Source organism: Parasteatoda tepidariorum, chromosome 7 (genome assembly GCF_982258835.1).
Source record: "Parasteatoda tepidariorum strain Cologne lab strain chromosome 7, Ptep-v5.0, whole genome shotgun sequence".
Taxonomy (NCBI): Eukaryota; Metazoa; Arthropoda; class Arachnida; order Araneae; family Theridiidae; genus Parasteatoda; species Parasteatoda tepidariorum.
Genome location: NC_141761.1, coordinates 4,626,439 through 4,641,275, shown reverse-complemented (window position 1 = coordinate 4,641,275; position 14,837 = coordinate 4,626,439). Strand labels below are relative to the sequence as shown.

General features: G+C 28.7%; 1 long non-coding RNA gene across 4 annotated transcripts in view; it reads right to left on the bottom strand.

Annotated features, from left to right (window-relative positions):
- The window catches only part of LOC107450342 (uncharacterized), a 59,047-nt gene that overhangs the window by 38,155 nt on the left and 6,055 nt on the right, over window positions 1-14,837 (bottom strand). For all 4 annotated transcript variants that reach the window (XR_015435125.1, XR_015435123.1, XR_015435122.1 and 1 more), the window contains exons 4-6: window positions 8,947-9,106; window positions 4,811-4,858; window positions 2,655-2,859 (exon numbers count right to left, since the gene is read on the bottom strand). This is a non-coding gene — a long non-coding RNA (uncharacterized LOC107450342). The remainder of the gene's footprint in view (window positions 1-2,654; window positions 2,860-4,810; window positions 4,859-8,946; window positions 9,107-14,837) is intronic.

The following is a 14,837-nucleotide window of genomic DNA, read 5'->3' as shown; positions in this document are numbered from 1 at the left end:
CATTCATCAAAAAATAAATAACTATTTAATCTACATATTTTTATATTAAAATATTCATTTTTAATTCTATATCGAAATAGAGAAGTTAAGCTAAAAAAATTAGAAAATCTATGTACTCATTGGAATTTTTTTTCACAAAATTTCTTTATAGAAAATCAGATAATTTCAAAGATACTGTAAACATATTATAAGAAAAAAATACCAGTTAATAACCCTACTGCATCAAATAGACTTTGAAAGAGTTTGAAAGGGAAGAATGACACTATATTAGGAAAAAAACATCTGAATTCATCAGCCCTTTTTTTTTCTTTCTCTGTTTTTGGCATATTAGGGTAATTTCTTTTTAATATAACCTCAAGCCTCAGAAATATACATTTTCCACCAATAAAATATGTAGATTTTAATTCACGCTTTTTCATTCAAAAGGTAGAATTTAATTAACATTATTTGTATTATTTTTTGAAAAAAAAATCATGTTTATTAATTACTTTCTACAGCTATGCAAGTCTATATTAAGACAGCATTAAATGTTCACTTTAATCTGTACTTTCAATCTCAAGAATCAAAACATTTTTAAAAATGTAATTTCAAATGTGTTGGAATTCAACACACACCAAGAAAGTATTTTCTTTAACTAAAATTAATTAATGCAGCAATTTATTTAAATTAAATTTTAATACTAAGAAAATAATAAAAGTATCAAAAATTTAAAACACTGTTTTTTGACTTTTAAAATCAATATATATAGATTTAAAAAAATAGTTCATTTAAATCAATGATTTTTAAAAAAAAAATCATTTGGTTTAAATCATGATTTAAATCAAGCTGATTTAAATCAATGAACCCTGCCCTGTGGCAGACTTTTTTCGAGCTATCTGCGACAATTCTCTCTAATACTAATACCTTTCTGAAAGATATTTTTAATAGTAGCAAATACATATGTAATTAATTTAAAGTAACAGAAGCGCTTTCTGTTAACTAAAATAAAAAAATATAAAAAAAAAGTCTTCATGTATAGCATAGAACGGTATATATAGTTTTTTAATTATAAATCTAAGAATTTTTGTCTTAAATTATAAAAGAATACATGTTTAATATTTTTGGCTATATTCTTCTGTTCTACAAAATATTTGTAAAGTTAACCTTTTTTAAACTTTTGCTATTAGGAAATTACTTTTTTATAATATCCATCTGAAATTCTAGCTAAAGCCAGTCATTGCAGAATTTTTTTATTCTAAAAAAAAAAGTAGAAAAAAATCATGAATCACTTTTTTCTCCTCCGATATGCGATAAAGACATTTTTTAATACAATTCTGCAGAAAGGAAAAAAAAAAGTTTTGCTTTTCTGCGACTTTTAAGTTATTTTAGTTAAAATCCCAGACATTCTTCGAATTTTTCCAGATTGATAAAATTCTCTGACTTTTTCATGCACAAATGGTACATCACAATAAAGATGAAAGTATTTGAAGAAAAATCTAGCTGGCTTAAAAACAATCGTTGCCAATGCAACGTTTTCTGACGTTGGAGTTAGTTATTTGGGTTTCAAATATTGGATGTAGACATTATGGTACTGGAAACTACAATCGCTGTTTATTCACAGATTTTATTAAGGGTATAGTGTTTGTTAGTAATAATGGGCAATAAAATATACACCTCAGCCTATACTTGGTAGTCTATACGGAGCAATATTTTTGACACGAGATAAAATTAAATTATTCAAACTTATTTCAGAGCTTCCAACATAAAAGGGAACAAAATCCAGTAAATTTCAGAACTCAACCGAAATTATACACAAAAAAAGCACACTATTTTCATACCATAGAATATGCAAGAAATGTTAGTCATTCCTTAAAAATTTATAAAACAAAAATAAATACAATACTGAAAAAAAAAAGAAATTAAAATTTGGATTATTTGATAAACTCTGTACTTGCATACAATTAATTCCTTCTACTGATAAACCAGATATTAAAAAAAATCCACAATTGCAGTGTTGGTAGGCAGTTTATTTACGTCACACTAGAGTTGCACAATGGGCTATTGGCGACGGCTTGGGAAACATCCCTAATGATGATTCAAAAACATGCCATTGCAATTTAGATCCTCTGCAGAAGGGATAACTCCCCAGTTTTCACAGCCCGACAACCTGCGGCAGAAATAAAGAACTTAGGGGTAGAACAGTTTATGAGGACTGATACCGTACATCCTCGGCACAATGGGCTATTGGCGACGGCCTGGGAAACATCCCTAATGATAATTCAAAGACATGTCATCGCAATTTCGATCCTCTGCAGAAGGCATGGCTCCCCTGTTTTTGTAGTCCGATGACCTGCGCATGCAATAAAGAACTTAGTAGTAGAACAGTTTATGAGGACTGATACTGCACACCCTTGGTCCCTTTACAGGCCAATCAAAGTGGTCACCTACCCGCTTACTGAACGTAGTCAGTTATGCTTGAATTTAGTGTTCTAATGAGAACCACGTCTTTATGATCAATCCACTACGTGGACAAGACTTATAGTCGTTATTTTGCAACACAGATATGTTAAATGTACATACAGACGATGTTAAGATATTTGAATAGGACAAAAAGATTTTGTTCAAATACATTTCAATAGATGAATTAAAAGCACATAAGAAAAAAAACATTATACCTTCTTGTGGGTAAGGGACAGCTTGTATGAAACCTCCACCTAAAACTGGTTGATTCAGAGACATCAAATCAGATGAGGGCTTTTCTGAGTTCATTATTTCTTTTGGCTTGGCAGGGGGACTCACAGATACAGAAGGTGGCATGGGTCTGGGAACTTTGGGGATAGCATCGGGAGACTGTTTGGCTAGTTCTTTCAACCTCTGCTCCTGGGGAATAGGTTTTTCAAAATTAATACATTCCAACATTAACGTTATGAATCTATTCCTTTTCATCATAGTACAGTCAAACCCCGATAGTGAACCTTCAAGGAACCAAAATTTCCGTTCACTATATCCGTTCCACAATTTTAACTGGTGGTTCCAAACTCCCCCCTTTTATAACGAATTATTCAAATAAATGACCCATAAAATGAAATACAAAAATGACTGAAAATAAAACGTAGTATCAAAAAATGTATTAACTTATATTTTTTATTACCTTTCGACTTGCGTACAAAATAAATTAGTAATCTTTAGCTGATGAGCAATCCTCAACATCAGATATGGAAACACTTCCCAACTCTCCAATAATTTTTTCTGAATTTATTATAATCCGCTTTTTAAACCTGTATCATAAAAGTAGTCTCACCAACTTTCTTAGCAAATTCATAGACTTTGCCTTGAAGCATTTGTCCAGATACTGTAAGCTTGAGGTTTCTTTGAATGCTGAACCAATTCAATAATGGTATTCAATAATGAAGCAAATAAGAAAAAATGCTTATTGCTACATTCTATGTTATAAATGGTTTTAAAAATCGGTATATGAATTAATTTTAAAGTAGAAATTTTAAAATTATTACAAAAAAATCAAGAAAATAAAGCAGACGAAATCAGAAAAAGTTCATAAGATCCAACTTTCTCCCTTTTTTTTGGTTCATTATATCCACAAAAAATAACATTATACATGTGTAGCAAGGCAGGGGAGTGAACATTTTGTTCACTACATCCGGGTGTTCAATCATGTTCACAACAGCGGGGTTTGACTGTATCTTCATAATTAAAATATGAGGTTTTTAAATTTTTTCACTGAGATCTTTAAACATTCATTTTTTTTTCTGTAGAATTCTTAGGAAAATCCATCACATTGGACATTGGTCCAATGTTTCTTCATATGGTTTGCATGATTTCTTTCCAAAGAGTAATTTTTTTATTATCTTAATGGTTACTATTATTTTCTAACTCAAGATTATTCTTTAATTTTTATCAATGCTCTAACGAAGGATGGTTTAACTCATTCATCGCCACGGACAAGATATCTTGTCTTTGTTGCACTCTATCATCTACTCTATGGACGAGATATCTTCGTTGCACTCAATAACACAAAATATTGTTCATTATTGCAACTGATTATTATTCTTTAAAATAAAATAAGCAAGTTTTAAAAGAAATTGCATTCATACTAAAATGTTTTTGTACAACCTTAACAAGTTTTATTAATAAAAATGCGCAATGTTAAAGAAACTATTAAAACTACTATTTGTTTTGCTACTTTTATGCACGAAAATTTAAACATATCGATAACTTTTGTATAAAGAAAAAGAGGCACAGCTCTTTTATAGTATCCCTCTAGATCAGTATTCACTCTTTTTAGACTGATGGCACTTTAAAAATATCTGGCATTTTTAGATCATCCGAATTTAAAAACTTATAAAAATAAATAAAAAAAGTTAAAATTTGTTAAATGAATCAAAATTATTTTAGTTGATAAAAATTAGTACTTAAACAATGAAAAAAAGATTTTTCAACTAAAAATACATTTTCTTTTAAAAAGATCACGGGGGTGATCCAGGCTGTCAGATTATCTCCCAATACATTAAAATTAGTTAATAAAGTAGTGAGATTGCAAAACAATTTAAGCATGTGTACAAAATATGAACACTTAATATATTTTAAAATCAAGACCCATGATTTTTAAAATGGGTCTTAACTACAAATAAAGAAAAAAAATACAGATATAACACATTTTCTGATCAAACCATAGAACACTTTCAAGCAAGCACAGAAATTAAAATAAATAATCCTATCTAAAGCAAGCATAAAATACTTAGGAGATGCTTAGGAGATATAGGAATACTTAGGAGATATACTCTTCTTAAAGAATTGAAGGAGATGTACTAACCAGGATAGTATTCCAATCTACAGATAAAGTATGAGCCTCTTCATGCGACTACAGGAGGAAGAAGAAGATATTATTTCTACAAAGCATGCATTAAGAGAGTGAAAAGGAAAAACAGGGATGCCAGTTTATGTAACAATCGCTTTATTTTTATAATTAGTACATGCAGGAGTATGGTTTTGCGCACAACTAACAATGCAAAAGTAAATTCCACGGATTAAGTTTTATAACTATATTATTACATGCGTACTCAATTATTACTTACGTAACTAACACAAAAGCTTGTTTAATTGTACATCTGATTATCCAATATTATTAAAATATTTTTTTATTCAGAACTTATTAGATTCAGGGGGGATTGTGAGCCCAACTCAAAAATCCTGCAAATTTCTTGGGTGAAATCATTAATGAAGCATTTCAAAAAATTAATGTCTTAATAAATTTAATTCATTCATATTCTCAAAACATGAAATTCCAAATCAATTATAGGCAGCCCAATTTAAATTAATAATTAAGTGTATGTTTAATTTTATCTCTAATCACTTTTATTATTCTACCAGAAAAAATATTTACAAATGAAAGAAATGCCAAGTATAAATTATAGTTCTAATATTTTTAAATAAAATATACAAGAATTTTTATACATTAATGCGATCAGTGATTCCTTAAAATTTCCAGAAACTTGGATTTCCAGAAACTTCCAGAACGCAATTGGCGAAAAGTCTGGAAATCTAAATTTTTTCCGGAGCACAATCATCTCTGACCAATACTATATGCTTTTAAAATATAACCCTTTCCTCTATAATCTCTAATATCAATATTTTTTATTAGTTTATTATTTATAATATAAACCTTTAGGGAGAGTTCTTATCTATCAAAAGGTTTCTCAAGATTGAATTGAGTTAGCATGTCTCATATACTTGAGAATAGATGTTTAATAATTGTAGTGGTAGTTACATCTCAAACCTATCTAATTATCGAATAATATGTTAACGTGTCTGACTGTGAAGTAAATGGTTCGGAATTCGAAACACGCTCAGCGTATAGATGTTTCTTTCTAGGTGTTATCCTTTGTTGTATGATGTGTGAATGGGTGTGGGTAATGATGCTTCCCTCCATGACTAAGGTTCATAGGTGGCCACTAGGTAACATTAAATAAGCAACAGTTCCAGCATCTTTCGAGGTAAAAAATAAGAAGTTCAATGCCAGCCGTTAGTAAAAACATTGAGCAAAGTGTTGTATGATTGTAGCACAATCTGAGACAGAAATCTGATCCTGAATCTACACGATAACAGCTCAGTGCTTTCATTTATTGATTCATTAAAGCTGAATATTTACTATAGACCTACATAACAATATTGTAATGTAATTTATAAATATGCAGAGCATGTAAAATAATATATAAAAATTCAAATAAGATAAATTAAAATGGCTGAATACTAAGTTTAGTTAAGTTAAAAACTATAACAGGGTGCATAGCCAAATCTTTCAACAAAAAATAAGCACCTTTTAAGTACTTTTTAAGCACTCAAAAAATATTTGCAATCACTATTCTTTAACAAAAGGCAAAATAATTTTCAAAGACTTTACATGATAAAATAATCAAGAAATTATTTGGTTCAATATCAGAGGGTGGAAAATGAAGGCTGAAATTGAGAATATCTTGCAAATTGCAGCAGAGCTGCACATGAGAGTGCAATAATCTCACTGAACCCAGCTCAGTAGATGCACATGCAGACTCGCAAGCATTCCATGAAACATGTAAAATGATTGGCGCTTTCATACTCTACGGACCGAAGGTACGCTGAAATGCAATGGTTGAATAAATCGTAAAAACGTAGAATAGAACAATGTGAAAACCACACTTTTACATAATACGTGGTGAAAATCGACATCATGAAGAAAAAAAATCTCATTTTGGAAAAGGGAAAATTAATCACTTTTTAAAAGCACCTTAAAGGGCATTTAAAAATCAAAAATAAGCACCTTTAAGCACTTTTTAAAAATGCTATGCATCACATATAACTTTAACCTGCTTTTTTTTATTTGAGAATTTTACAAGATAAATACAGAAATTTTCATTCCAAAAATTTAAGAAAAAGGATAGAGCTGTAGTAGAATAATAACACAAATCATTTATTACTGTTTTTATCTTCTCAACAGTCAGATTCTCAATAACTAAAAGTGGCATTTTCAATGGAAAATTCAATTATTCAAATTTTAGTTTTTCGATTAAGAAAAATTTAGTTGATTTTTTAAGTATCTTTAATTATTTACTCAAAGTCAATTTGATTTTTCATTTGAATCCCATTTTCAATAACTTTTTTTTAACCAATCTGAAATATGGTAATAAGAAATGTCTGATAATTTACACCAACACTGATTAGAAAAATAATTAATGGATACAAAGTTTGTAAAAATATTCATAAAATAACTATGAAAAAAACTAACACTCAGTAAATAATATAAAGGAGAAGATTTCCTGTGAGGTAAAGGAAATTCCAAAATAAATTTATATAATCTCTTTGAGTGTTAGAGTTGTTTAACTGTGTAATCAAAGATAATATAAAACATGATATAGCTTCATTGAAAAAATAGCATTCATTTGGGTCGCGATATTATATTGCAAATGTTAACACTCATATAGGAGTGTTAACTTATGTGAAAATGAGTTTTGATGAAAAATGGCATATTTCTTTACTGTATTAAAAAAATTGATAAAAACCCAAACATGATAAGGGAAAAGTCAAGTAGCATACATAAATGATTGTGTATTCCATTTCTCACGAGAGATTATCAGCATTATTTTATTGATAGTTATTCAATTTTGATGATTGTAACTGAGAACCATGAAAGCTTTAAAAAACAATAACGTGCAGCGAAATTCACGCAAAAGACTTAAATGATCCAGTGTTCATCGTTCTAGGAGAAAGTTATCAGTAGCGTTTTATTATCAGTTATTCAAGGAGAGAATTTTAATGATTCTAATTGGTGTTCCGAAATGATGTAAATACAGTTAGAGTTGCCTCTCAAATCAGGAAAAAAAATTCTTTGTATTTTCTCTGAACATATTATATGCAAGATAGTAAGAGGAAACATAATTACTGTGCTCTTGTGCAAGCTATATTGGACTAACTATAACAGTTTTAATTGATGGGAAAACTTAGAGAAAGAAAGGGAACATACTTAAACAAGTAATTATAAAAAAAAACTTTAAAGTCAATTCCTACTTAGATCAGAAGAAGAAAAATTTTATTTTAGTTACTTTTCATTATATAATTACAATTTTTTCTCACACGAAAACTAAAATTAATTAATTAAATTTAATTAATAAATTAATATTTGAAAAAACTGCATTCACATCAAGTGTCTTTTCACTACAAGTTTAAAAAAATGTATTTGAATTTGAGTGGATGAATAAAAAGTATTTTATTAACGATTGAACATTTGAACAAGATATATAGGGAGAGTATGAACTAATAATTAGGAATTGGAAGAGAAAAAAAGGCACATGGTATCGGACAACTATTAGAGTATAAATTTGGCGATGTGGACCACACTTGCTACCAGGTAATGTTATTTATTGAATTGATCTGACACAGTGAATATAAAATAATTAAACATTTAAATGTACTCAATAAATTATTTTTTTGTTCAAATAGAGCTATAAGTTAGAAATTATCACTGATTTTATTTTTAAAATAGGTAAAAAAAATGTATTTGAACTTGAGTGGATAAATGAAAAGTATTTTATAAATTATTTAAAAATTGAACGAGATATAGGGAGAGTATGAACTTACAGTAGAAATTGACAAAAAGAAACAGCTGAAGATACTTCAATAATGCTGCAGTAAATTAAACAGTTTAGTATAGTTGAAATATCCTTAAGAGTGGTCACCATTTTTTAAAAGACGAAAATAAGAAACAAAATTCCCTGTTATTTTAGGTGATTTTTAAATTCCCTGCATTTTCCCGGTTTACTCTGTGGAGTGAGAATCCTGGCAATGAAGTGAAGCAAGAGTCATAAATAAGTCTGCAGTCCTTTGAGACGATTTTGATGATTATTAATACGCATTCCCGAATGCTCAAAACATGAAATGCAGCGAGATTCATACAACTTTTACAAGTGATTATACAACCTTCAATTGATTCATGATGGCAGCTTCTTCTTCAACAGCCCTCCTCATACTCTCATCCACTGTCAGGCCATTCAGCTCGTGAGAGATTTCATGTGCACTGTTTGCTAAAGCAGAACTAGTAGAGCTCAGAGCAGACATTGCACATTGAACTGAATTTGTCCTAAAAGGTTAATGAAATTTCTTAAACTATGCAATATTTTTTCTTTCTGTAAATAATCAAAGCTTATGAACTAATAATATAACATTTATAATTTAAAGAGTACATTTTTTAAAAATCATAAATAATAAAAAAAAAATGATGTAGGGGGAGAAACAACATAAATGATAAATAGCCAGATTTTTCAACAAAAAACAAGCATCTTTTAAGCACTAAAAAAATTTTTTTAATCACTTTCCAAAAAAAAAAAAAAAAATCTTAATTAGGATCTGTGCAGTAATAAAAATTATTTTTTTTTATTGTTTAAAGTTCCTAATTTATAAACTAGAAAAAAATTAAAAATCAATAAAATTCAAAAACATTTTCAAAAACTTTACATAATCATTATAAAGTAACTAGTTTCTGATAAACAATGCAGAAAAAATTGTGAAAATCGTGCATTTTTTGTAATTTAGAACGATAATCGACACGGTAAAGAAAAAATATCTCTTTATAAAACATAAAAATTTAAGCACTTCTTACAATCCCAGATTAAAAAAAGCACCTTTAAGGGCTTTCTTTTGTTCAGTTCTGACAATGTAGAAGGCTCTTCAAAAATAAAATGTACTAATCAGGAGTTTTCCAATCTACACATAAAGTATGAGCATCTTCATGCGACTACAGAAGGAAGAAGAAGAGATTATTTCTACAAAGCATGCAAAAAGAGAATGAAACAGGGATGCTAAAAGAAGGACATTCACAATAAAAATTACTAAATCATCACAACATGCATAGGACTGAATTGGGATAACCTTTTATAGGAGTAGCAATCATTTCAGTTTTTGTACCTATGATATTAACTTCATTCTTTCCATAGACAAAATGGATCATATTGATTTGTCCCTTACATTTAAATGTATAACGTTTATAAATTTATTTATTTACATACTTAATGTATTATTTACAAAGTTAGTTAGTAGGGGAAGCTAATAGGGAAAATATTTACAAACTTGCCGAAGCTTATAAATATTTTCCCTACATTATATATCCAGGGGTGATTGTGAGCCCAACTCTAAAATCCTAAAATTTTTTTGAGTAAAATCATTCATATTTTCAAAACATGAAATCCTCAATAAATTATATACACATAATTTAAATGAATAATTATGCATAAGTTTACTTTTATCTTTAACCATATTTATTATTCTAACAGAAAAAATATTTACAAATGAAAGCGATGCCAAGTATAAATTATAGCTCTAATATTTCTAAATAAAATATACAAGAAATTTTATACATAAATGTGATTGATGATTTCTAGAAACTTCAGGACCCTGGACTTCTGGAAACTACTGAATCATGTAAAAACATAACTTTTAACCCACCGAGGGTTCTGCACGTAGAAAGTCGTACTTTTTATTATGCTCGCAAATGGTTGTGAATGCAGAAAACCTCCCTTCATTTTTCCACCTATAGATGGTCCTGCACGTAAAAAAAGCCTCTGATTTTTGTCCGGCGAAACGGCCATGCACGTGAAAAGTCGCTAATGCTTTCGGAAATGGGCGTGAAATTCACTCCCTTCTCAGCTACGGTTAATTGATGTCCATTCCATCACCTGAAGGGTAGAAATACTCAATACACAATGGAGTTTGCTTTCAAAGAAAATGCGAAAGGATTTTCAAAAATATTTAACTAAAACATTTTTTTTTTCAGTATAAAAAGAAAAGAAATCGGTATGGGAAGAGAATTACATGACAAAATAGAACTAATTTTCATCTAATGTTAATTCTCAAAGATTAAAATTGATTTAAAAAAAAGTAAGAGATTAAAATTGACTCAGTGCAGGTGATTGATTTTAGTTTTGAAAATATAGTACAATAAATCTCGGTGAAAGTGATTCACCTAAATCTATGGAAAAAAAGAATCTTATATATTTAAAAATAATGTTTATAAATTATTTACATTTAATATTATCTTCAATTGTTTAAATAGTTTTCCATTTAGTTATATTTCCTTTTAATTTATAGAGTATTTAGCGAGCAACTAATGATAGCTTTTCCCGTTATTGTTTTTTTCTTTTGCTGGTTCAAAAAACATTTTCTAATATTAAAAAAAAAAAAAAAAAATTGCAAATTGCGATTTTTTGTTAGTGATTAAAAAATTTATATTTTATATTCAGTTTCCATTTTTATTCTTTCAAAGTATTATCTAGTTTAAGAGGCAGGCATTAATTATTGAATTAATGATTCAATTTTAGTTAAGGGTGTAATTGCAGGTTGGTTAGCATCATCTCACTTAACTTCGAAATGCTTTTTTTTTCATATGATCCCTAGGTTAATTTTTTTATATTCTCTCTCTCCCAAATCAGTTGCTACATTTCCAGTAAGTTGAGTTATAAATAACTTTCGATGCAGTTTAATAGAACAACAACAGTAAAATTATACTTGTACTGAATTCACGGTTCATTAACTAAAATATCATTTTATGCGATTACCTATGGAAGAGTCCTAGCAAAAAGGGGATTTGTTTGACAGCGTGAAGGCAGTTTTTTTTTAGCACCAACTTTTTTTCAAAATTAGCTTCAAAAAAGAATTTTGAAACTAATTTGGTGCTGAACCTCATTTAGCTTAGGTAAGTATATTTACCACGATTTATTAGGAACTCATTGACTTTTATTTTTCGTTAAATTTTATAAATGCTACAAACTTTAAAAGGAATTATATATTCTATAACTTTTATAAACTAATAAATGGTAACCAATTTTATTCAAACGCGCTTCAAGAAAGCTGAAGTTGTTAACAAATGGAAACCTAAATTGAAAGTGGTAAAAAAGTTCGCCATGAACTTTAAACAGTGGTGTTAAGTATACTTATCACGGCCTTTGAAAGGATTAACAAATATTTGCCTTAGGGAATTTTATATAATAACCAGTATAATAATATTGAGACGTTAAAGTTTCAAAAAGTTTCCACATATCTGATATTAGATTAAATGTATCGTAATTTGTTTTTTTGTATTTTGCTCTTGAAGATGCCCCCCCCCCTCCCCTAGTTATGTTATTTTTGATGTTTAAATTTATTTATTATACCATTGAAATAAAATAAGCAGTTCTATAACTTTTTGTGCAAACTCTTGAAATAACATTAAAATTTTTTTTTAAATAATCGCTTATAATTTTTAATATTTAATAAAAAAAAAATAATATGACATTCTAAGAATTCTAATGTACACAAATTTGCTATAATTTTATAAATCATTTAAAACTAACAAGATCTTATTTGTATATTTCGTTTACCCAAAATATGCTCTTAATATTTATAATACTTATTAATTTTAACACTTATTTATTAATAATAATAATTATTTAAATCAAGTATTCAACAACAGTCTGATATGAGCCAGAGGTTCATAGAAGTTAAGGCTCCACATACAATGGAATAATTGTGATGGTATGATCTTCCTTACGCACAGGCCACCTTTACTTCCCTGACAAGCATCATAGTAAATTTATAGAAATATACCATCAACTTCTGACGACTGTAACAAACTCTAAAAAAAATAACTCAATTAAGGTAAATTGCAGTAAAAGTGGGGTTAAATTACACAAATTATTGTGCCGGAGTAAATATAAAAGTATTATTGAATAGTTATAATGAATGAGATATAGTTCCATCAAATATGTAAAATTAATTATTAAAAGAGTTAAAGTCTAAACAGTTGAAGGAACAAAAACTAGATATTTAGTAATTTTAATTTTGCTACTAAGTGTTCATACAAGCTTTCATCATATCTAGAAATTAAATAGATAATTTCAAAATGAGCAGAAGGCACATATTTTACTAAATCGAGTTAGCATTGGCTTTGCCATGTTTTTAGGTATAAAATTATATCTGTACAAAAAAGAAATGAATAGCATCACAACTAGACACTTTATCCATGTGTCATAACTTTTACTTAATGTAGAAAAAACACGAGTCGTGAATTGATATCATTATTTTAATCTTTTATTAAACGAATTTTAATTGAATAGATTTAATAATTAAAATAGATATTTTAATTTCATTTTACTAATATTTTTATGACTTCTAAATAAACCTTTGCTTTGTTAAAAAAATAAAAAGCAAAATTTTATTACCATATTTATTTTATCTCTAGAATAAATACTTATTATTTCATTCTAAAAAAATTTTTTAAAAAAACTTGTGCCATTTTTTAAATAACCGATTCAATGCAAATGAATTATTAAAAAAGATTTGTTTGAAATATTTCACACAATTTTAAAGAATATTTCTGTCTTTATGCCATTAATGGGAAAGTTGATTACTCCAAATTAATTAAACACTTGCACTTCTACATAAAAAGTCGAATTTTTTTTAGATACATTTTGATGCATTCTATATAAAATAATCTACGTCATCGCCAAAAAATACTGTAATAAAAAGGACAATGATGTAATAAAAAGAAAAGTATTGATAAAAACAAATTTTAAAACGCAACGCTAGATTTTTCTCGTTTCTTTTTTTTTTTTTGCCGCAAGAGATTCTATACTCACTCACAGCTCAAATGAAATATTTTCAAACAGATTGGAAAAGTATTTCTTTCACGTCCAAAATGACCTGAGCAAAGGGGATAGTGCGGACAGTCTATAATTACAACACCTCAAAAAGTAAACCACCCCACCTGTCAAGTAAATAATAGGAGAAAAATGGCCTTTCAAACACCATTTTCCATTATAGGGGGGTAGGAATTATCTCTTACCGTTCTTACTGTTGGTTCTTAGAAAATGTAAGCGGCTATTTCAGGAACAGCAGTTTCTATATATTGTAACCATTTGGAAGAAGTCAAAATTAAAATATCAAAACCGTCAGTGGGTTAAAACATTACAAATGTGTAAAAACATTACTTTTTACAAAATTTGCAAACATTACAAGGAATAATATTTAAAATAGTACAAAAATATTTAAATAAAAATGGTACTTTTTATGAAACCATTGCAATTTAAGGAGTAAAATATCCTCTCATACTACGATACTTGAACAAAAGTTGTTTGCTTCTTAAAGATATCAATGAAATTGAAAAAAAAACTACTAACAATCTTCAGCGTATGAAGGGAGTAACATCAAAAATGATTGCAATTTAACTGCACTGTTATATCCCAAGGTTACGTCCAATCAAAGAAAGAATGATAGGATTAGCATTACACAAAAGAGCCACAAATACAATGACTGAATGAATAAAATGGGAAAAGATTTTTAACTTTTGAAACTCCACATTTCATTGAACAACAAAATCTAACAAAACCTAATCCTTTAACAGGGTTGCCACTCAAATCTGGAAAAAAAATTCCTTGTGTTTTCCCTGTACATATTATACACTATATATATATATTTTTTTCGAATGGCAGGCACTGAACTTTATTCGCTTCGTCCTAGAGGATGCCAGAGGTGTTACTCATTTCGCGTTACCCAGTGGGCATCTGTGAACCAAAGTCACGGAGGCGAGTAACATTGCCCACGCCACACTGCTATAAACTCGTTCATAGGGTGGGCCACATTCACACATAACAGAGAACAACACAAGAGAGAGAATCATCCATGTCCAGAGCGGGATTCGAACCCAGGGCCATTGACTTCGCAGTCAGGCGCGCTAACTGCTCGGCCACCTGGCCAGCTTATACACAATATATTAAGGAGGAAAGGCAATTACTGTGCTCTTGTGTGAGCTATATTGGGCTAACTATATTTATTAGTTATAA